The sequence below is a fragment of the Bombus vosnesenskii genome, unplaced genomic scaffold, assembly GCF_011952255.1.
Source record: "Bombus vosnesenskii isolate JDL3184/JDL3185 unplaced genomic scaffold, Bvos_JDL3184-5_v1.1 scf7180000016272, whole genome shotgun sequence".
Lineage (NCBI taxonomy): Eukaryota > Metazoa > Arthropoda > Insecta > Hymenoptera > Apidae > Bombus > Bombus vosnesenskii.
This window is the reverse complement of record NW_022884341.1, coordinates 115,295-140,059: the sequence shown is the minus strand read 5'-3', so window position 1 is coordinate 140,059 and position 24,765 is coordinate 115,295. Positions and strand designations below refer to the sequence as shown.

The window sequence follows — 24,765 nt, the reverse complement described above, 5'->3', positions numbered from 1 at the left end:
ACGACGAGGCATCGATCAAATCACGAGTGAAACTCAACGGCGACCGTGTCACAGGGTCATAAAACAGTAATAGGATAACCACGTCTCCCAAACATCCTGCAGGCCACAAGCCTTGAGACAATAACCAGATAGTGTCCCAAACCCAGAAGACAGTAACAGGATTCACACTTTTGGAAAGGAAACACTTTTGACCGGCGCCCGGCGACAATCCCTCCATAGGGCCCAAAACCTTATTATATTACCCAAAATCAGCACTCGAGACAGTCTATTCTAACATTCTGAACCATTACTCTATTGGATTCATGTAATACATTTTACACAGAATATAATATCTAAAGTCTGAATCTAAATGAAAGCTGACGTGAAATAGTTCAAATGACATGAGAAAACAGCTGGTGATCTGTTAATTTCGCGATTTCCTGTGTCTTCTACGTGACAAGGGCGACGGCGATGACAATGTCACGTAAACTTAAGGGTTGGTTGATGAAATAAAATAGCTGAGTCGTAACACACCTATTAATTTTGTTTTTATTAAACTTTATTATGAATTCAGCAATCACAATGTAATACACACTGAATTAACATAAATCACAATTCACTCCAACCACGTTATGTAAGACTTAGTTACACTGATACGTTAAGTACGCGACTGTTATAAAGGTAGAGACCGGTAAAGATATGCTGACTATCCTAAGGATACAGAATAAGCGAGTCTTACTGACGATACTGTGTCTGAGGAAGGCTAGGAGTGGGTGTGTCTAAGGACACGGGACTATCGGATTTGTCGATGACAATTTTGGTTAAGGAAGCGACGGCAGTAGACACCGTCTCCGATTGGATAGTAAGACGGTTGGTGAACCAGGAAGGGTTTTAGCCGCCCTCGCGAGAAAGTTGCTAACGGAACATACCAGATGTGAAGAAAACCAACTTTCTAGGCTAACACGTGGTAGACAATAAACGTAGAAGGAAATCTAAGACAAGAGATACTCGCTTGGTCCGAAGGACCTTAATTATGAAAATTCCAAGACCCCTGGTGGGTACTTAAGACTATTGAGGGTACGCGCCAAGGATGTGCAGACATCTGGGTGCCATCCTGTCCGCGGTGTGTGACCTGCTCTCTGATGTCAATTGACGTTACAACAACATCGACGAATGGAAAATCCTTTTTCGTTCGTTTCAACAACGACCATAGCGAAATGCACGAGGAATCTAGGAAAAAAGTTCACCAACATCTTCCACACGATCGTTCGTCTCTGTCGCTAGTTAACTCGCAAAATCTCAACGGTAATACTTAAGCTTGAAAGATCAATTCTGAAGTGGTTCTTGCCCAAAGACTCTCGAAACATCGAGTTTCGTCGCTCGATATGTCTTGGAGACCATCAATGCTTATTGACGGGGCTTTATTTAGAAAAATAATCAAAAGTAGTCCTTGGAACTGTTTCGATCTACAGTTCGTGCACGAAAATGTCGGCTATGCACATATACAGAAACCAAGAATAGGATTGATTGATCGGACCTTGGAAACGACTGCATGATACGACGTGACGTACGACTGTAATGGAGGCACGTGAGATTCGTGAGACGAAGAATCGATGTGGAATGCGGCTGTCGAGTGGCTCAATAACGAAAGCCTCGGTTCGTCGCTGCACGGGCGCATTTATCGCCTCCCTTGAAACAAGACTAAACAACGCTTAGCTCGATAACGGGCTGGAATTTATCCGATGCGTACACATCGTGCCTGATTCGGGACGAACGCGATGGAGGAACTTGTCGGATGGCTCGTGAGACACTCTATACAAACGCATGTTAGATTGGATGACGTGTAATTGATACTGGGCTTATATTGAACTTCCCTTTGAGCTTACACGTCAACTGAACGCTCTTTCGTCCTTCCGTCGATCTATCTACTCGAATAAAGAAGACATAAATAACATTATGACGAACGGGTTTCGCAATCATACATTTTCTATGGCCTAAAATTGACTAACAGCTTAACACTCACATATATCTTTTCACCCTACCATTAAAAAATGAGCAACTCTTTTTGAGTGAAATTGTTTCTAAGTTATGTAATAATATGCTTTCTTTATATTTATTATTATAATATGTTGAAGTGGTCACCACTTCTAAGAAAACTCTACATCTGGTCTTTTTAGTTTTCTCAAGCACTGAAGCCATCGACAGCGTGCAGACAAAAGAGTGCGACGAAGACAGATCATAAACAGTAGACAGGCGACGTTGGCTTCGGGGTTTTCAGTTATTGGGTAACACAGCTAGCATGTGGATCTGGACCAGCTCAAATTGTATTCTTACTTATAATTACACTTCTATTTAAATATATTTTCTACCTTACAATTTATCCACGAGTTTCTCTGTTTACACATCGAATAACGTCAACATAATATATTCTTTGTATTTACTATTATAACATAGTTGAGTAGAAAACACATCGGGAAAAAAGCAGTTCTATTTAAAAATGTGAAAGACATAATAGGCTTAGTCGAACTTTAATTGCCGGAACACAAATTAACGGAAACGAACGAATGAACGGAACGGTCGTTAGAAGATTTATTTAATAGAAAATTTAGAGATGGTCTTTTGTGAGAAAAATTGGAAAACAAATAAAAGAAATTATTATTATTCAAATTAGAAATTATTTTTATTCAAAAAGCGTTGCCTAATCAAAGCTCGACTGTACTAATTAGATTAAAAAGGGAGAAATATCGTATAAAGTGAGCAACTTTGCAAAGATAGAGCAATTCCGAATTTCGATACTTGAAAGTAAGATATTCGGAATAATCAAATTTTCTACGATACGTAGTAGTAAGACTGCGTCAGCTTTGTCGTCACCCTGTATCCTCGCTAATGGTGGGGAAAGCGACCTTGAGGCATCAATTGATTTTAGCAAAGCCACAGTCTGCTCGGTTTACTATCCAAACGATGGTTGTTCACAGTTTTCCCTTCGGAAACTTCCACACGATTTATGATCCTATTTACAGGAACCGGAGATACCGAAAGTCAATGTTACGCTATCTTTCACGGCAAACTCCACTTGTTACGTGCATTCCTACTCGAGGTTTCCATTCACAAACACTCGTATCTTCTTTCCTGTCTCTCCTTATCACATTTCACGCATTTCCCACACCGAAAACAATCTACGCTCTTGTCTACAATAGACTAAAATCATTAAGCCTTGGAAGAAGTAGTTGTTAGAGAATACATCGATATTTTGTTAAGGAAGAGTGTTAGAATATCAAGACTATAGAAAAGTGGTGAGAAATTTTGACCTAGGCTTTTTCCCACATATCCTCCGGACTCAAATATATACGTAGTACGATACATGCATATAGATAGTACGTTATTAATAAATAAACAGTACGATCTACCAAAAATAGAATAATCTAACGAAGAAAACGTACATATCTCTTTCATGGACACAAACGAAAATCGATTGTCACAGATTCCAGCGTAGGATACCATCGATCAGTCTCACGTCCCATAAACCATTCTCGGATCGATGGAGCGTGCGACCCGTAGGGTTCAACGTCGTTTCTCGATACCCGTGGTCCATAGAAACGATAGCGGCAACTAGCACCCGGCGCGGCGTCGCGCACAATTTCGTCGCATTTCCAACTGACACGCGTCCGTATCAATCGTCGGAGCCCGATACACATAGGCGGATGGACACATGGAAACACGCAGAAAGAGAACAAGTTACCTCTGATAAAGAAGCGCCTTTGAATGGCAAAACGGGAACATTCGCGACGCGAACAATGCGTTCGAATCGGTGCCATGACTAGGCGACCTTCGCGCGAACCCGATACGAGGCCAGCCATTCACCGTGCACCCGTGTCCACGCGCACCAACTCGTTTGAGTTTCCTTTAATTGGATCACGCGGGTTTCTCGACCCGGCCGGGTTAATTCCTTCTGTTCTGGTTCACGCGTAGGAAAAGTGTTTCCGATTCATATTCTCTTATCGATTTCCTCTTTTCGAGGTCAATCATCTGAATAATTAATTTTGGAAAAGTGGAATTTCCCTTTTCATTAAGAAGAACGTTTTTGAAATATGTATCGTTTCGAATTATATTGTCGGTAATCTGAAAGCGAGGAAGGACCTATGTTTTGAATTAGTTGAACAATGTATAGTGATTCGTATAACACATGTAATATTTGTATTCACTAAAAGTTTTTATATGTTCAAATATTTTTGTGAACTACTGTATAGACATATGACGGAATAAACGATGTTTTCTATTTCTTAGTTCTTTTAAACAAATTCAATATATTTGAATTCCTAGTTTTATTGTTAGTAATCTGAAGATGTAAGAAAAAACCAATGTTAGTTGTTGATCGTATCCTCGTGGGTAGTTCCTCGATTAGGATTATGAAGTATTCTTTTATTACCTTTTTCTCTAGAAATGCAAAATGATTATACGCACTGAAAATTTAATCCTCCGAATGCAAACTGGAAGATGTATAATAGAGACATTGATAAGCAGGAAACGGATGTTTACGTAAATTCATAATTTACGAGCACAATTTTCAAAAATAGAACCTAGATAGAGATTTTTATTCATCCAACATATTACACTTACTTTATTTTGAATATTACACATATTTTATAGTCTCTAAATTCCCCACAAAGTCATCAACGTTTGCAACCTATTAGTAAATATTCTAGTATTTGTTCAGATTTTTTAAAAGCTTGGGATAATAAAAAGATTGGAATTAAGCATAAATGACTCAAACTGCTTGTAGAGAATTAAGAGGTGAGATAATTTAGCGTTAACCAGTTAACCGCGGAATTTAGTTTTAAAAATTTCTCATTAGATCATGGACTGCGTAAATAAACACAAGCGATGATGAGTATACGCGTCAAACGCACCGAAATAAAACTTTTATTTCACGTATATACCCGTCAAACGCAGTTAACTGGTTAATCTGATCTTCCTTTGACGACATTTTCTAATTCGTTAATGACAGTCTGAACGGATGAATTCATTGAATAGCGTAGAACATACACCATGTGTTGTAGATGTCGAATAGGAAAAGGTTTATTTGGGATGAATAGGCAGGGTTGAAGCATACGTATTCTACGTCTTGTCACGATCCTTTCACCGGTAACGTCTCACTACTGTAAAATAGAATCGATCCACGTGGCTCCGTGCACGATATTTCGAACTTGATATTTCATTTTCTCGACCGGGCCGGGTATGGCGTATCGTAGTCGACTTTTCGACACACGATAGGTTTCTCACCATTAAGTCCGATTCAGACATGGCTAATTGTTTATTCAAGTAGCAAGAAAACCATATTTACATTGTTCGCTTTAGAAGATCACTATGAACGAAACGAGTATAAAAACGACGTTTACCGATGAACCAACAGCGTATCTTATTTATCATCCTAACCCAACATAAATATGTACATAGCTTATGAGAACAAGGTACGAAAATGCAAAAACGAAGAAAAATAGCGAAACCTGATCAGATTTCTTTTCGAGTCAAAATACTTGCATCCTATCCTAAACATTCTTAAAAATCCTAGTCATTAAATAAAAGATATAAATAACTTTAAAAACAAAAATAAAATTTACATAAATAGAGTTGTTACGTCCGGTGACTCTTTACAGAAACCAGAATCCATCCTTCGGTTAAGATGGCCACTAGCTGAAGAAACTGGGGAGGCTATAATTAGTCGGACCGCAATAATCTTAAGGAACTGCCATAAAACTAAGCATCTTTATTTTATCGTTAGGGCCCTTAATTGCTACAAAAGATCTTCAAGTCGAGACGTCCCTTATGGTTCTTGTTCAATCAGATAAAAAATGGGAAGGTCGGGTTTTTTCCACGTTGAACGGTCATTTCCACCCGCAAGCGACTGGTGGTGGGACGACCCAACCCCCAGCAATAGTTTTCCTCTGCGACAGCATCGTCACTGGTTTGTCATCCTTAGATCAGTCAACATCTCTAGACTGGTTTTCGTTTATTGATCGGTCATCAGTCGTTACTTACTATTTACACGTCTCTGAGAATACGTTTATACGTACGACCCGTAACTATTTATATCTACAAAGTTGTTGGAATAAAGTATATATTATAACCTGTTACTTCAGTTTACAATCAGTCAACCAGCTCTATTATCCTAAACGAAATATAAGATCGACCAATTCGCGGCGTCGAGTATCTAATTGTAACGAGAATTTACGACTTTCGTTGACGCGATCTACCGCGAACGCGTCTCTCCGAGAACGGTCGAACAAGAGTAAAATTCCACTTCTCTGAACCCGACGAGAGACAAATGATTCGAAAATGTAATACGAGTTACATATTATTTTCGACTTATTTTTTCATGTAGGAACACATCGTACCCTAACCATAAGTCACAAAAAATACTGTATATGTATTTATTTTCATGACACTGGCAAGTTTGTACGAAAAACTACTCCTTATGAATAAGCATACTTGAAAGATGAAATTGCACTAAGCAAATATCCTCAACCGTGGAACATGAATCTTTCCTTCATTCTCCAACGAATTTCCTTCGTAATCGTTCCCTTTACCTGGTCTATAAACAATCAGAGAGACGCAGCTCGTGCATCGACGACCGATGCTATCTGACGCCCGCTCGACAAGCTAATAAAGCGAGTTGCGCTTGGAATTTTAAAGCACAAAAGGAGAAGAGAGGGGACAGGACAGGAAGAACAAGGAGACAAAAATTAAGTCACGCTACCAGCTCAGCGCGGGGCGCGGGACATGAAAAGCGCGTATACGCGAGGGGAAACGATGCCCGACACGGTTCTGAACACGCGACAACGGGACAGGACGAAAGTTTGTTCGACGATAATAGCTGCGGGCCAGGTCCCAGCGATTTTCACCAGTGGCTGAGAAATAATCCCGGCCCCACCGTCTTTTTCCCTCTTGATATTTTTCTCTCTTTTTTCCTGTTTCGTGTTTCGCTCCTCTCCCTGTTTTAATTACAATTTACACCAGCGCAGCGGTCTCCTCGCACGCTCCTCTTCAAATCCACGTCGACGGAAAATATGAAAGTCCTCGAGATACAGATAGGCGATTTTTAATCAACAACTCGTAATTTCACTTTCTCAAGCTTCCTCTATCCTCGTAACCGAGACTGGGATCGTCCGACAGTACCACAGAAACATCCGGATGAACCAGAAATATGCTCTTACACGTCCTGACGATAGGTCGAACAAAGAGAGCCACGGATGCACACAGAGAATTCTATATTCGAAACAGAGAGACAGACAAACACTAAAGAACAGAGGGGCGGAAGAGAAAGAGACCGGTAGGGGGAGTGATATATCATGAGAGAACGAGAACTCTGCCGCAACCTCATTCTCCTTTCCGGCTGACGCGTTGAAAAGCTGTCACCCCTCTCCCCACTTCTCGCTCGTACGCCATACGCCATACATACAGCATCCCCTCTGCATCACCGTTCCCCCACCAAGTGGTGCACGGTTATCCCCACTACACGACGTCGCGCCGTCACTCTCGATGACGTGTGTTTCAATGAATGAACCAGCGGTGGGGATAAGCGCACGCATACGTGCGTACGCTAGTACGAAGCGTACGCGTATTCCCTGTGGCTGCACGACCGCCTCTCTATGCGCCTGGCGATCACGCAGCGCGCCGCTTCCGCTTTGACTTTCTCAGGCTTCATTTCTTTTCTCATTTGTTTTCTTCTTTTTTTTAATACTAATGTCTATGTTTTTCGTGTAATTCTCTTTTTTTCTTTTCTTCTCGATAGCACAGAAATATAAGAGCGGATGTGAGAATAGATTAGCGAAAAGTTCTCGTAAATGATATGATAGCTTGAAAATTCCGAAGTAATAGTAACGGAAGAATAGTGTCAGCAGGTTATTCGATATCTGTTCACCGACTTATTCCGCTAGATATGGCGGAGATCACTGGCTGATCGATCGGAAAACAACTCGAATACTAGGGTACTTTTCGTGTTTCTGTGTTTCGTATGCATCGTACCGATCGACTGCTCATTCAACGACATACATACACATGTATGTAGATATATGCAATATATATACATCGCGAGGAGACTGTATTCCGTACCGGAAACGAATTACAGTTTATCCGTAAAATCGATGGTATTCGGAATAAAAGAAAAAGAATACACGACTCGGTCGGAAAATCTGGTAATTTCCACATTTTAATCAAAACCAATAATTCGATCCACGTCGAGGGCGAAGATTCGCCGAGGCCAATTGAACACGTACACGCAAGCGATGAGAAAGGAGAATGAATAAAACCAGTGCAGAACGAGACAAGTAAAAAAAGCGTGAAAAATCAGTGTTGGTTATTTTTCATGCTCCTTGTGTATGTTTTCTCCTCTTTTCTTATTCATTTATCGAAACTGCCGTCGTTTCGAACAAATGTCTGCAATAACACGTGCGCACACATCGTCGCACGCTGCGCTGTCTGGAAAAATATTTATTGCCAGACCATTACGTATTTTAATATTTTACCATCGTAATTACCGCGTAAGAATTTTATTTCATTTTTTGCCACATTTTTATTTCTCGTCCTATATTTTGCAACCCTCGTTTTACCTGGTCTTCTCGCGCATACGTGTTAAGAGTCTGACCGCGGAAAAATAACGAAGGCCTGACGAGAAATAATGAAATAAAAAAGTCTTACGTTTCATAAGTTACCGGACGGCTGGCCAGGAATTAGCGATCCTGGCCTTGCCACGGACACCGGATAAATTTCGTATTCATCGAGTTCGCCGGTCACCGACAGATTCGACGGAGAAAAAACGACCAAGTCGAGAAAAGCTCTTGCGCAGTGGAAAGAACCCGGAAATTTGCTGTCACCTGTCGCGAACTGGGATAAAACTTTGCTTAACGAATACGATAATGCTGCTAATATCTTTCATGTATAATACCGTCATTTATCATGTGTAAACAAAATTGCAGAACGAACTTTCATCAAAGAACTAAGAGGTTTCTTTTACTAGGTATAGGTACCTGACACTTGAGTACAAATTTTCTTAGAACATAACAAGATCATTCGTTTTCCTTTACGATCTACCTCCTATTTCGTAAACAATCGACTGCATGACTTATGAATTTATATTAGACTAAAAGTATACTGCACGAAAATGTACCCTTCGACTGGGACTACAACCGATCTGTTACAACGGACGTCGTTTCGTACGAACGTAGGAGATACAGCCAGTGGCGGAATCTGGAGCCTTTAGAGGAAGGTCAAACTGTATAAAAGTACATAAATATATTGTTGAATCTTTTTTTTACAAGATTTAAAATTGATTTATAATTTATATTTAGTTGGTTGTAATTTATACTATAATATCTCTGTCTGATACTATAGCTTAAATAATCAAATTCAGATTAATTATGTAACAACTTTTTAGAATATGATAATATTGATATTTTTATATCTTATTAGTCGCGAAGGGCGGCAGTGAAAGAACGCCCCCCCCCCATCTTGATTCAGCACTGGGTACAGGGCAAGAACGTTGCCTCTTGTCGCGTTATAACATTTTTTAACCCTTTTAGTGCCGAACAACGATATATCGTTGTTAGCAACACTTACGTAAAGTACTGACGACGATATATCGTTGCGTATGCGATGACGTCTTACTATTCGCATCGCGAAAAAACTTTATCTCAAAATAAATTTATAAAACGTTACAAATGATTGGATTTCTCTGCAGAAGTCCTACGTGAAATGTTGCACAAATTTAAAAAATTGTTTATGGGTTTAACCTTTTTTTATATTTCGCGATACTCAATACTGAGACTGTGTATACACCAATGCCATAAGATAAAATTTCGACATGAAAGATTTACTTGAGACCGTAATCACAGGTTCTAATAACACTGTTTAGAACAAATATATCTCCTTATGTTTCGAAAATAAAATTTTTGGTGGAGCTGTGCGAAAATCACGCACAATTTGTAATCTGTGCAATAAAGGATTACACGATGTATACATTAGTAACCATCAATGCTAAATAAATTATTTGTGTTAGTAATAATAAGTAAATATTACACATTTTCAATAGCCGGATAATTATAAATATTTCTGATAATATTAGAATGTTATTTCAATGATATACTAGCTACACGAATCACTTGTTTTGGAGCAAGTAATCCTTCTGACGCTTGCTGCGCATCATTTGTTTATTATCATTTAGTTTTGTGTTTTGATATTAGAAATTTTGTTACAAATAATTGAGAATGCAGTATTTATACTTTATACTACACTTTCTACATCAAACTATGACCAAGCAATTATTTCTCTTAATCGCAAATACTGTTTATAAAAGAAATACTGATTTCTCCATCTTTCTTAATGATTTTGAATAAGTATTATTAGTACGATTTCCAACAAATATTGAAATACTATTGGCATTAATTTATTCCCCCCTTTCTTTGTAATATGTTCCTTTTTGAATTTTGTAAAGATGATTCTTATCTTTTTCTATGTTTCCTTTTCAAACCTTATCAAATTACATCAAATTAGTTCGGTATTCTTCGCTTAAGTACAATTCTTTCTGTCGGCACTAAAAGGGATAAAGACGTGAGATGACTTCGGAGTAGGCCAAAATCTACAAAATAATATTTCCACAAATATTCAATACAGAAGTCTTTTGCAACAACGATGGTCTACAATAAAGAAATTCGACAGTTGTTGCAACCGGAACCATCAGTAAAGCATTCTCCACAAAATGCGTATGCACGTAACGCACGTCCTGCAAACATTCGTGTGGCCTGCTGCATTCACGGGTGTACAGAACGTGCACCAGAAAATCCAACGTCCGTTCTAGCGTAAATACGTTGGAGGAAAAGTAACGCAAGTTGCAATGCAACACTGACAGTGACGCACGTTTCTCCTATGTGGGCTTCACTATACGGCAATATATTTCTACGACGCACGTCACGCAACGGACGTCGTTCCAACGCTCGTGTGGCCCGGTCTTAGATCGTATGGAGCGCAAGAACGCAACGTTTTGGAAGAGCATAAAAGTAACAAAAAAAGCCTCCTATCCACACAGAAACATCTCCTACGCTTCACAGTGAAAACACCTTTCTTTTATATCCTGCCGCCCTTTCATCACGGCTATCCTTTTTGGCTTTATTTCGCGTGATTTAAGAATTCGTGAAACACGACGAAGAATGGAAAATAAGAAAGGACTCGACTTATCAATTTTCCTTTATGTAAATTGAAAATGGAAGGTAATACAATTTGTATCTTTAATACAGACAAGTTTTTATTGATTAGATTGCTCAAAGTTTAAATTTGATGGATTCATACTTCTCATAAAACGTATCTTATCGTCTACTATTAGTCACATCGAAGAAAAATACTTTTCCTACAATTCACGTAGGCATATTCCAGTGATAAGAAGATTTATCGCAGATGTTCATGCAATACATGACTCTTATACATCTGGAATAATGACATTATTATTGCCTTAATTACATAAATATCTTGAAGAAAAAGAACATCTTAATTTAAATTTTGTGATATATGAAAAATCTTGATTTCATATGCACTGATATTTAACGAAACACGAGTGGATTTTTGAATATTTCAACCTGAAATACCATCTGTTTAATGGCTGTGATAAATATCGTAAAGGTAACGTTTAAGCAGCGATTACGGCGCAACGCAAACGTTGCATAATTACTCTGCGATATCCCGCCAACGAAAGTAGCACTTTAAGACGACTTGAAAAATCGTTAATCGTACACGAAGCTGAATTATTTCGCAATCGAAGATCCAGATTATCGTGCCAGCGCTATTTTTCAATTCCATTTGACGAAAACTTCGTTGAATCTTCGTCATGCCGAAATGTAGACGGCTATTTTTGTTAAAAATATAAAATAATTTATTTATAAAAATAAATAAATAATAATCTGGTTCAATCTTTTAATTTTAATTCATTCGCGGATCAATATCTCGAATTTTAAAAAGACGAGAAAATTAAATAAATCTGAGCTTCGATATTTGGAAAACGAAAAAGGAAATAAAGGCAAAAAATGCGAATCAGACGCACGATTACACAAGACAATTGGCACTCGGACCAGTCATTGGACGGATCGAATTTCGCGAATGCCGCTACAGCTTCATCAAATTCCAGTCATTCAGTTCGCGAGTGAGCCATACGCACAACATCGACACCGCTAATTTATCGCGCCACTAATTTATCATTAAGGACTGGCCTACGATAAATCTACCCTGATTTACGAGAATGTTATCGCGACCCGAAATCGACGTCCATAAATTGTGAACAGCTTCCTTCGTGTTTGTGTTTTCTTCGACCCACGACATCTGATATCTTTTGAGCTTATTTTATTTAAAATCTGAATAGTTTCAATCTTTCCGAATCAGAAAATTATCGGACAACGCAAATAACAAGGAGCTACCGTTGCTTAAAGATAGCTAAAATTATAGTATTTCAAGTATGTTTCAAGTTCAAAATTATAGTATGTCTATTATATAGACAAGAAATAGAGAAAAGAAGCTATGAGAAAAATGAAAGAAGATGTAAGATCGAATTAGTTTCCGCGTTCATTCAATTTATCCGCCATCGCAGAAGACGAACACCGACCGAACTATACGAAAAGTGATCTGAAATCGAACGAAGCCTTGATGCGATCGATCGAGCACGGAAAAGGACCGAAAGAGACTTAAATGCGCCACTAAATGTGGAGCAAGGCACGGAAATTCTCATCTTCGATTCAGTTCGTCGGAGTCTTTATTCCTGAAGGAAAATCGGACCAGGTTACGGTACGATGAAAGATAACTTACGAGAAAAGAGGGGAAAAAGAGGGAATAAAGAAAGATCATTTTGAACGCAGATCACTCGAGAATTCGTCGCTCGAGAGAATTGTCTTCTATTATCCTACAATAGTCCAAAGATCATAGAATGGGCAATTTTCGCGATGTCTCATAGTCAAAGGTTAGAAAATGGCTGTAGGCGATGAAACTTTCCTTTCGAATAGTCTTTCACGAAGAATTTTGCACAATGGAGACAGTTTTGTCTTATCAAATCATGGTTCCATTAAAAGAGCAAAAGTGCAGACGCATTTGCATGGTTGCACTCAGAAGCTGCGTCATATTACTCCAAGATGCTCCTCGATCGTTTACCTCTTGCTTTATCATTCTTATTGCTACCAAGCTATTTTTTTTTTTTAAGTGTAACGTACAGAGCATCGTGCTGGATTTTAACATGAAACCAGTTGCTTCTTTTTCAAATTCGTTTTTCCGGTTATTCGAGAAGGCAGGGTAGAAGTTGATTTATTTTTCGAAAGCACCCCGTATACGGGTTGTAATGATAGACCGACAACCTGGAAAATCAGTTTTTCCTCGCGTTGGCGAGCCGAAGAAGTGAAGAGCTCCTCCGGTTTATTGCATTGCAACGTGGCGAGGTCCCAAGAGTGCGCGATAAACTTGTTTTCGCCCTTAGTTCGTGAGATTCTAGCCTTATGTCCTTCGTTACCATGGAATATACTGGGTCGGGATGAAGCAACGATATAACTAAAGCTAAGCAAAGAACTTTCTGTTATTTATGATTTAGGGGAAATTGCTGACTTTATACTCTAGCGAATAGAACACAGGTATGCAGCCACTTGAGAATAAACGCATTCTTCATAATTATCTATGTTACGAAGAGAAACGAACTAACTGTTGAAGTGGTCACCGCTTCTAAGAAAACTCTACATCTGGTCTTTTTAGTTTTCTCAAGCACTGAAGCCATCGACAGCGTATAGACAAAAGAATGCGACGAAGACAGACCATAAACAGCAGACAGGCGACGTTGACTATGGGGTTTTCAGTTATAGGGTAACACTGCTAGCGTGCGGATCTGACCAGCTCAAATTGTATTCCTACTTATAATTACACTTCTGTACTAAAATATATTTGCTACCTTACAATTTATCCACGAGTTTCTCTGTTTATACATCAAATAACCTCAACACTAACATTTTCAATCCAAGATATCAGATGGAAATCGATCATTTATCGCTAGGAATTTAATCGCGTTTCCCAAGACAGATAATGGAATCGTTCAAAAATCGGCCATTTTTTTAGCCTCTCTGTAAGTAGTTCAAACACTTGTCTGCGTTGCGGTAAATCCGAACCGTCTAATTAGCGTGCTGCGTTACGTTGCCTGGGGACGCCTAATTTAAGTTTCCAGCCGCGCATTCGAAATCATCAGGCCGAGTCGCGACACACGGCTTACCCGAGTGCTTCTACCCGCGTGCATATCCCCAGTATCAAAGTTGCAAACCAACTTACCCTCGTTTGCTGCCCACGAATCGCCTAAACGGCGTACAAATTGCGCACGTTTCTTTTTATCCCGCGTACTCATTGACCAGAAGTGTTAGCGAACAGTTCGTGGACAGCTTGCGTGCCTGCTGATCTTGTCCAAAGTGGAAACTGCGAATAACTTGCAAGCAAAAGAGAAACTTGAACTTTAGAAAGGACTGAAATCGGCATTTTATAATATGTCGTATCGTATAATTGAAGAAGATAGACAGAAAAGCTGATGTCGAATTGATTGAAGATCTTTCAAGAAATATATTGGGAAAGCTACTTTGCAATACGTACAGCGTGTAGGAAGAGCGAATGAATGCCGCAACGAAAAGGAAACTGATACGCGACGACCGATATGTTCTCCTGAGAAATGAAACGTGCACGTCAAAGAACGATGCTTTTACTCCCAGGAGTAAAAATGCGAATCAGTCAAACGGAGATGACATGACTTGCCAGGGCAAAGGTACATGATTTCCAGAGCTAAGAATAAAGAATTACGAGAATAATATTTGACGAATGTTCGTTACCTACAGGTCGTTCTTTTTGCCAACGCTATGTGTTTGGTAAATAATATTTTGTAAGCTTTCAAATAGTTTTTTGCTTTTCCTAAAAAAACACGTTTGTCTTGTGTTACTTGCGAAATACATGTGCGAAATATTAAACGACGTTAAGGTCGTTACACGAGCACAAAAAGCCGAGTTATTTATGGAATAACCTAATAATAAGCACAGAGGCGACAGTACACCTGATCTAAATAGAAAACCACACAAAGATAACCTTGGTAGAGAACGTGCTAATCGAGAGGCGCAACGAGCAAGCGGGAAATTCGAGAGCACCTGGAGCTCTTAATCGACCGAATGGGCATTAGAAGTTGAAGAGTCGATTATTGATCTTAACGCGAACTCTGCCCGGACTTTAGCACGTTTGACACGGCTCTTTCTTCTGCAGCGTTTCTCTGTTCGCGATTTTTCTGACAGTCGAGCTCGAAGAAACGCCAGAGAAGGAAGGGGAAAACTAACCGGTGAGTTATTCCCGACGCGACGGCCGGTTTCATTAAAAGTACACCGGCCGCAACTCTGATCTAATTACCGACGTACGGGAATTACGGCGCGACTCAAGCAGGGGAGGGGGGAGCAAAAGAATAGCCGTGTAACGCCCACCTTCCGCTCTTTTCCCGCGTTTCCCCCTTCCAACACGTTTGCCTCAGGAAACGCAAGCCGCAGGCTTGGACCGCGGGGTTAGGTTGAAACAGGATCCGCGGAAAAAAGTCCACCACCAAGGATTAGGCTCATCCTACTGACACGAAATAGGAAGGAATCCTTTAATTTCAGCCAACGATAAACCTGGACCTGCGTTTGCTAGCGCTTCTACACATCCGCGAATTTTTATTCTTCTACTGGCGTTTCTTTCAGAATTTCAGAATATTAGATTTCTGCCTAGAATTTCGGGTAGAAACAAACGGAACAAGTCGTGATTTCTACACAGATATCGCATGTGGTTTGCGGTAGTGGTAATATTGGAGCAGTCTTTTCACGTACAAAGAGAAAATTTTTATCGCTAACGTACGACAAGAAGTCAAATGTAGCATAGTATATTCGTTACTACACCTTGAGACCATCTCGTCGAAAAATTTATCCAATTTTTTAATAAAATAAAGTTTGATCCGACCATTTCCAAGAGACACCAGAATACCGCAACCAACCCTCCCGAAGCGCCTTCAATTCCTCAGGATGCTTCTCTGTCGCGCGAAGATCGTTCAGCAATAGCGACAATAGCTACCCCAACGAGAGGATGTTTCTGGACCGGGCGGAGTTCGGTGTTCAACTGGGCTTGAAAAGCCCGATAGAGCCGACGGTGGAAACTTTGTCGATGGGGTCATCGTCCAGCGATGCTTAAATTCAAATTAATCAGACGTAGTCTCATTAAAATAAAATTATGGTCTCTTATATGATTCTAACTAGCAAGGACCTGGACTCTTCGATCAAGACATCACAGCCTCCACTTTTATCGTTATCGAAATGAATTAAAAGAGAGATTTTGGAGAGAAAAATTGAATTTAATCGTCTTAAGGTAAGAATATGTATTCGATTCGTAGCCAAGCTTTCCTGCACCGTCGTCGCTGGGTTGTTACAAGGCTCGGAAAGCAAGAGCCTGGAGCCGCATATAAAATACAATTTTACCACGGCAAACCGACGCGTTGAGATTTGAAACAATAACGAGGCTCGTTGTCTGGGTTGAAAGGTAACGGTAATCGTGTCCCATTCTTTCTTTGGGGCCTCTTTAAAAATTTATGGAATTCCTTTCCTACTCCCTGTCTCCCATGGGACCAGTGCCGGTTTTATTCACCTGAATGGCTCGGCCAACGTACCTCTCCCTCTCGTGTTCTGCTCTTTTCGTAAATTATACACTCGGTCATTACCAGCAGGCAAACAACCGGACGCGTGCAATTCCTTCTTCGTGGCGCGTCTCGATCCAGATTTAATGAAGAAATAATTGGCCCGATAGTTTGTTATTCGATTTACAAAGGAAAGAATCTTGTTCAGGCGTAATAAGTATCGGTTGAGTATACTGAACGTGATGTCGCGTCGGTGTTTCTTCGTTTCTGGGAACATTAGCCGCAATGCTTAACGAGATTAGATGCAGTCGATAGATATCGCTTCCGCGAGTATTCGGGTTTTCTTTGTCTCCTTTTTGTACTTTCTTTTTATAATTTTTTCTCTTTCAAATATATATAATATATTTGTGAACGAATATACAGATATTTTAAGAAGATCAGCGGATAAACTATACTTTCGTTGCATTTTCTTCAAATGTTACGTCTTGAAAATATATTTCTCAATTTTTGCGTTTGAATTCGATGAAATGACAAAGTTAGAACGACACCAATACTAAAGTTACAGCGATAGCTAGCTCGTATCGTCTTTGGAACCGATTAAGAAAATCGTAGCAATTATCTGTTATCGGCTATCAATTGTAACAAACGTGGCCTAATCGGCGCGGCTCGATACACACCCTGGTTTTTCTCGTTAAGCAATTCTCAGGGAGATAAAGTTCGTCGATTCACGGGAGAAAACAGTCGGCACAGTCTCGTTTTCCTAATGCAGCGAACAAAACGTTGCTGCGAAAGATGAAAGAGATAAGCTCGCGGTTTTTGCAAAAGCGTAGTTATGCTTATGCTCCGGTATAGCCATCAACTTATATATCTCCTTTTCGTGCCCTTCAGTTATGAATTATTCGTCGGTCCGATCTGCGGTATCCGACAACTTCCTCCATCGATCCGCCGTAGATCCAGTTTAACCGATTTACATGCTGACAAGGCATTTCGGCGGGAAAAATCGGGAATTCGTTTGGGGTAATTGATGAGAAGCATTTGTGATACCCTTGGACGATGCATGCGGTGGTATGAAGGAATTTTATCGCGAAAACGAAACGAAAGATGAAATAATATGTAAATTTAATCAGTGAAATCTAGGTTAATGCAAATTGAGTTGTGCGCTTCCTTCAGACTAGCGATTCCCAACCTTCGTTGAATTGTGATCTCTTTTGTAATAGCTACATAATCTGCACTTGCACAGCTTTTCTTAATTACTTACTAAAAGATGTGGTTACTCCTCCTCTAAAATTGCACATTTTTTCATCAGAAATGCGTCTGTCTTAAGTAATAATTCTATTATCTTCCTAAGCCATTTTGCCTAAACGTAAAAATACAAACACGGAACAGTCGCGTCAATTTCGTGTTAGGAAGAGATAATCGAAATAATGCAACATATGATATGCGACAATAGTAGTAAAAATGTGAGACAGCTTCAATTTGCGAATTTATCAGATCGAATAAACTTTATTATCTATAAACATAGATATTACACGACATATAATAATATCATGGAATATTAAAATAATGAACGTGCAATGCAAATCACATTTGTGAAACAACTCAAGAATCTACAAAACCTCCGTTCTGGATCGTTCTCTGTATACTCCCACCTTTCAAATCGACAATCGAATGAGTTTTACTCCAGTTCGTAAATATCGTCAAAAGAGAGAACCCAATTCAAAGTTGCTCACAAACACTCTGTACACTCTGAACTTGCAGGTCGCTTCAATCAAACGATTTCTATTCTCACAAACACAGTACAAAAGAAGACGTTCTTTCGCGGGCACAAGATTCACGAAGAAAGAATGCAATTACATATCTGGTACGTTCTGAGAACCAAGAGGTCGCTCCTCGACGCGGTGCATCAGTGACCAAACAATTCTTCATCACTGAAAGACGCGTCGATTCGCGTCGTTATATTAGATCTAACGCGGTAAGTAGTCAGTAGTCGATTTAATAATTCGACCGGCTCGATTAACTGACCGATACAACAGTCACACATGTGACAGTGATAACGTCATTTCCGCGGCGAACAATCACCACTGGTCAACGTTTCTGTCGGTTCTGAACGCTGAATATATCTCAACGGGGGCACGGAATCTATTCGTAGCTCGAAAAGGGGACACCCAACCGATTCAAAGCACCGTCACGACCACTGATCATTCGATTACGAATTAAATGCACAGTTGTTCCGTGAAGCGATCGAACGATACTTTTCACTTCGCCCTCTCAGAGGGAGTCTTTTCACCGGTTCAGTGGTTCCGTCGATAGGCACAAGGGACATATTGCTACATACAACTGCATTTGCAGGAAGTTGCAAAAAGCTGGGGTAAAACTTTAGAAACGCTTATTAAGATCTTCTGCTTCTTTTCACGATATAAACATGCTTTAACAGTTTGATACCTACTTTTGGAAACACCCCATGTATACCTACGATATACTTCTGTCTCGTGAATCTAATCTTGAATAGCGAAGACTACGAATCGCTTTCTACGATCTTTGGTACATGCATACCTACGATGCTACAGATAATTGAATTCTAGATCAAAGTTCTGTGTGTCTAGATGAGAACCGTGTCTTTCTAGAAACCTAATTATCAGTCCATGCACTGGAATGTTTAACATATACCATACCTACCATGGAGAAAGATAAGCGTTTTGGAAGTAGTTTTAGATTCAAGTGGTAAAATTAGATTAGTATCTGCTACACTCGAACGATACAGAGAGTAATATTCTCTATGGATTATCGTAAGCCACCGAAAGTCCATGTAACAGGAGAGCGTGTTAACGGAGAAAAAGTGCTAATGGAAATCGTTGGAATTCTCTTCTGAAAGAACACAGCTCACATCCACGAGCATCGTGAAGCCATAAAGCGATTCTTCAGCCACTTTTCAAGCTCCCCGGAGAGCAAGCATTCTAGAGCGAGCAACATTGTTGCGCGAGTCTTGGTCCGTGCAGCACCATAAATCCAAACTTCCGAGTGTTCTTTGCATATTGAAATATTTCTACTGAAAGTAGCAGGAAATCTGGCAAGCACGTGGTTGCACACAACGCCAGATGCGATAGACTACCCTGAAGCTTGTTTCAAACGGAACATTGTCACGTTTGCGATGCCATATCTTCCGCTGAAAGACATTAGACACGACTGCCTAAACCATACACGAGAATAAGACAGATTTCCTTCATTCTCGCGTATTGCCTTTCGTTTCGGAGCTGAAGTAGAAGCAGATGGAAATCGCAGTAGATCTATCTTCTAAGTACTCTTTCCCTCATAATGACCAAAAGAAAGGTCGTAAAGTGATTCGAGAACCCATATCTGTAAAAAGCCGCCACTTGTTGCCGGATTTTAATATATCTCTAGTATCCTCCATAAAAATGTCCCGAACTATAGGTCACCTTGTTATTGGCCGTTTAAGCAACTTGTTGCGTTGCATTATTCGGGGAAACAGTAACAAGCTCTATCGGGTCGCGGCTGAACCGCGGTGTTCCAGTCAAGCAAGCTTGCGGTTTATCGACATCCTCGGTGAATGCTGAAAGATTATCCTGTTTTGCTACCGTGACCGATGAATCTAGAGATGCGACGAAACCTCTGACTACTGCTCCGACTTGTACTGCTCTGACCGCACGCTCGCTTTTCAAGAAACTACACTTTTCACGATCTCCAGCGGATTATTCATCATCGAATGATAAAGACGGGCGGGATCGTTCGTTACTTTCATCTGTGCAACTAGGCGGCTGAAGCTTATCGTATGTTCCTGACGAATGGTGAAACACGCAGCCGAATTTAGATGCTGATATATACATATGTATGTATATACGTAGTTCGTACATCGTGTATATCTATGCTGTGGAACGATGCAACTTCGCCTCTTATCTAACCGGATATAAACAGAGACCGGGTATCCACGAGATGCGTTCTGAAAGCGCAGAAGCAACTCGCACGATGCGATGCTCACTTTGTAAGCTTTTATTACGAGTTTTCTTGCTAACATAGTTGTTGCAGCTTGGCGTCGCATTAATTCGTAGATATTCTTTCTAACGTAGCTTGTTCGTGTCGATGATCCGGCTGTGTTCGTGTTGATCATTATTTAACTTATATTGTGAATGGACAATATATGTGGCATCCATGGAATCGGTGTTTAATTAAATTAGAATTATTAAAACAATGGTTGATTAGCATCTGAAATCAATTAGTTGTATGCAAATTATATGCTAAATATGATATTATTCTCTAATTAGCTGCGCCGTTATGTTACGATCGTTTATCTGCTTACAGTGAGAAATTAATTTACGATAATCGTAAATCGGCACCCATGTGAATAACGTAGCATTCTATCTGTTTTAATTATCATTGCAATATCGATCGGCATATTATTTATATACTAATATAATGGTAATACGTGTAACGTTATAAGATGACTGAAAATAAATCTTTAATCTGAACGAATTAGTTCAAAGAGTAATCAGCATTAGCAGCATCCTGTCACTCTATGCTCTGGACAAGAAATTAAATCCTGCGCTTGCAAATGCAGGGTTAATTCGTGTTCTCACATTCAGGTCAATATACCTCGGACCAGCATGTGTGCGTCATCAAACGATGTCTCGAAATTTCCTTCTATCTGCATAAAAGAGACACCCACGATTTATGTATATACGTGAGAAAACTATCGTACAATAAAATTAGATAATTTACACGATAACGAACAAAAGCATTGGCACAGATTAACTTTTCTCGCAAATCCTGTATATTTGTTGTAAAATATAACTCAAAAATTTTAAACAGTTATGATATTTATGTCTGTTGTTAGGTCACAATATAGTCAAGAATCACCCTTTTCCAGTTGTATCACCAGTTACAAGATGTTCTACACCTGTAAACTCCTTACCCCTTTTAACTTGAACATATGTAAATATATTACGTTGAATTATGTTATATGTACGTAATTATATTATATAAACTAAGTAAATAAGTTCTTTAAATTTAATAACTTACTAAAATATATCTAACATGAACGAGGAGAACCATTATCCCTATTTGTAAGGGATGATAAAAAGAAAAATAAATTGATTTTATTAAAATAAACATATGTTCTCTATTCGATATACTTTGTATTGAAGTGTTTGCTTCCTCACAAAAAAGTTGTACCCGCGAAATGGTTAATCCCTGTGAAGTTGCAACCATGGCAAATTATATAAGACATGTATCTATTCGCAGTTAGGTTATAGTTGACGTTCCATACGAACAAACCTTTCTGCTCCTCTGTACATCAGGCGGTATCAATAGATGGGTAATACCACTAACTGTTGCAGCGTATATCCTCAAAAGGTCCATAAGTCACGCTGCTGAATGCTACCACTTTGAATTACGTTGGCAAGCATGAGTTGGACGCGCGGCATCGAATGTCGCGTACGCTTCAAAACAAAAACAATGCCCACGCCTACTCCCCCGAGAAATGCCATTGTACCGAAGTAACAAGTGCAATCCTGTCCACAATCGACTCGATCAAGGATTTTTTCCAAAAACCAATAATCGAACATAATAGCGGAAACAATATGACAATCGGAAAACTCACTCGCGACGCCAATCATTTCCTACTACCTTGTCAATAGCTCCGATTCTTGATCGATATAAGTTACATCGACCGTTCGTAATTCGCGAGATCAAGTGTGAGCCATTTAGGAATCAAACTGATGAGTACCATATTTAATATCTGTAATCATTATACTTCATATTTCCCAGTTTTACAGCTACAACTTATCTTAGCAATTTGGCTTGACCAATTTAATTTTTACGTGACTCAAATGTAATATCGCGTCGATATCTGCTTACGCATCATTAGATTAATTTACTTATTGATAAAGATGCCGATTCAAGATTCGTAGATATCGGTGAAAAATTCGAATGACTCAACGATCGTTGAATTAAATATACGCTAGACAGATGTGAAGTGTATTTTAACCATTAACTATTCGAAATGTATACTTTTTTTAATATCCTAAAGTACTTCCACATTTATAATAACAAATAGGAATAAGATAAAAACAAGAATTAAACATAATCATGTACATATGCAACAATAAAGTTGGATATACATGGTAAACTAAAACAGTTTTGACGCGTTGTTTACCCGAATCTTTTACTTTTGGGTTATGCTGTTCTCATTTGGGATAAATTGTCTAAAAGTTAATAACTACTTTCCTATTGTGTAAATCGTATATATAAAGATACATAATTCCTAAAAAGATCAGTTTCTCTGAAATAGTCATATACCTTTACGGTCTAGCGTTTATCAATGCTTTCTTCACGCAACTGCGTTTACAGGTTAGAAAGCATAGTCTCGTTAATATTAATATTACGACAACCGGCTTTTGATATGTAGCTAAATATGTTATACAATCTTAATTAGAATTAAAGTAATATAACGAAAATAAGTAACTGTACGTAATCATGCTTTTATTTCAATAAAAATATCAATATTATCAACAACACTCACATATTTATAATTGCAGAAATGATTTGTCTTTTAGACAAGCTTGGTAGTTATAGTGTCAAATACTTGTTTTAACGGCGGATGGTATCTGATAAGAAACTAATCAACTTAACCACCAAAGGCCAATTCACCGCTATATTGAAATCGCTCACCTTTTCTACGATATTTCCCACGCCGGAAGTCCCTCGTCACATTCCAAGAAGCTTCGTCGCACGACGTAATATACCGGCGACGAATCCGCAAATTCGTTCCCTCGGCCGGCCGATACGCGTCCCGCGTGTGTCATCCACCCTCTCTGTCCACCGCACGTTTTCTTCCACAACACTGTTTTTTCACGAACACGATTCAGCGCCGATATATTTATGATTCCTCTCTAAAAAGAGAGAAGATACGGTTACGTGGAAAGTTGAGTCGCACTGTCAACCGTGGTGACGATAATGCTCAATATCATCAAGAGCCTCAGGGACAAACGTAGAAACGAGAGTGCCGGAATACTGAAAAATATTTTCTTGCCGTCGTACGTAAGTATATCCTTTGTCACCGTCGGTCGAACAGCGATTTCATTCGGCACAAAAGGGAAATCACGGAAAAGAACCAACTATTCTGACTCACGCAGAAAAAATTGCACGAATAACACGGCACGTATTCGGCGTTGATAGTTCGACGAGAGCGTGCCGACTGGACGACAATAAAATCTCATGCCAGTAGACACCACCGCCGCCGCCGTTGCAGCCGAGATTTCCTCGCCGGGAAAAACACGCACACACACACAGTCAACCGTGTTCACAAGAACAAGAGAGAGACCCACGAACCTACCGGTGAATGCTGTCTCATACGCCGAAGAATCCACCGTGTGATAATACGTTCGATCGTAGTCGCTGATAGTGAAATCCTCCCGCACCAGGATCTTGTCTCAAGATTCCGAACATCTCCTGTACACACACTCTCCGTCGGATTCTTTCTCTCCTCGGGTTCCTCCCTGTCGTTTCTCTATCTTTATCTTTCTGTAGACACAAATCTTTCGCGCTTTCTTTCTTCCTTTCTTTCCTTCTTTCCGTTGCAAGGCTTTGCTCTCGTTTACTACGAATCGAGTTGAAATCAATTCACACGAGTAACACCAATCAACTCAATGGCCCTTTGGAGATGTCCTAGCATCCTGGTACGGGCGTCGTTTCTGCAGCACGTCGTTCGTCTCCGTAGAATCAAATAGACGATTTCTCTGATTCGAGTTATTTGCTCGCGTCTTAAACGTCCGCGACAAAAGACCGAAATATATACGCACGGTACGCGGCCTTTCGAAGAAACGAAAGAATATACGGAGCACTGGCTACACTTTTTTTTCCTTGCCTGTAATTGTTAGACCCGTTCGCAATACGCTTTCGAACGATGCAGGCATGCAGTATAATTTTGTCGGGACTCGATCGTTCACGGAACACGATTTCGAGCGTGCACGTGCGGCAGAGTACGCAGAAACCGCAAGTTTTTTACGGACACATCCCCGACTTGTCTCCTCCTCGCCAACGCCTACACGATACACATTGCACGCAGCAACGACGCCCCTACACGCCGATGACAG

General features: G+C 39.8%; 1 protein-coding gene across 12 annotated transcripts in view; it reads right to left on the bottom strand.

Annotated features, from left to right (window-relative positions):
• Window positions 1-24,746, bottom strand: part of LOC117242242 (catenin delta-2) — a 47,652-nt gene extending 22,906 nt beyond the window's left edge. For 10 of the 12 annotated variants that reach the window (XM_033508748.1, XM_033508752.1, XM_033508753.1 and 7 more), the window contains exon 1: window positions 23,342-24,746. The gene's annotated coding sequence lies outside the window, so the exon portion shown is untranslated. Of the gene's footprint in view, window positions 1-3,419; window positions 3,757-23,341 lie in introns of those variants that run through there. The other 2 variants (XM_033508749.1, XM_033508751.1) reach the window with 2 other exon arrangements.
• Between the last annotated feature and the right edge of the window lie 19 nt (window positions 24,747-24,765).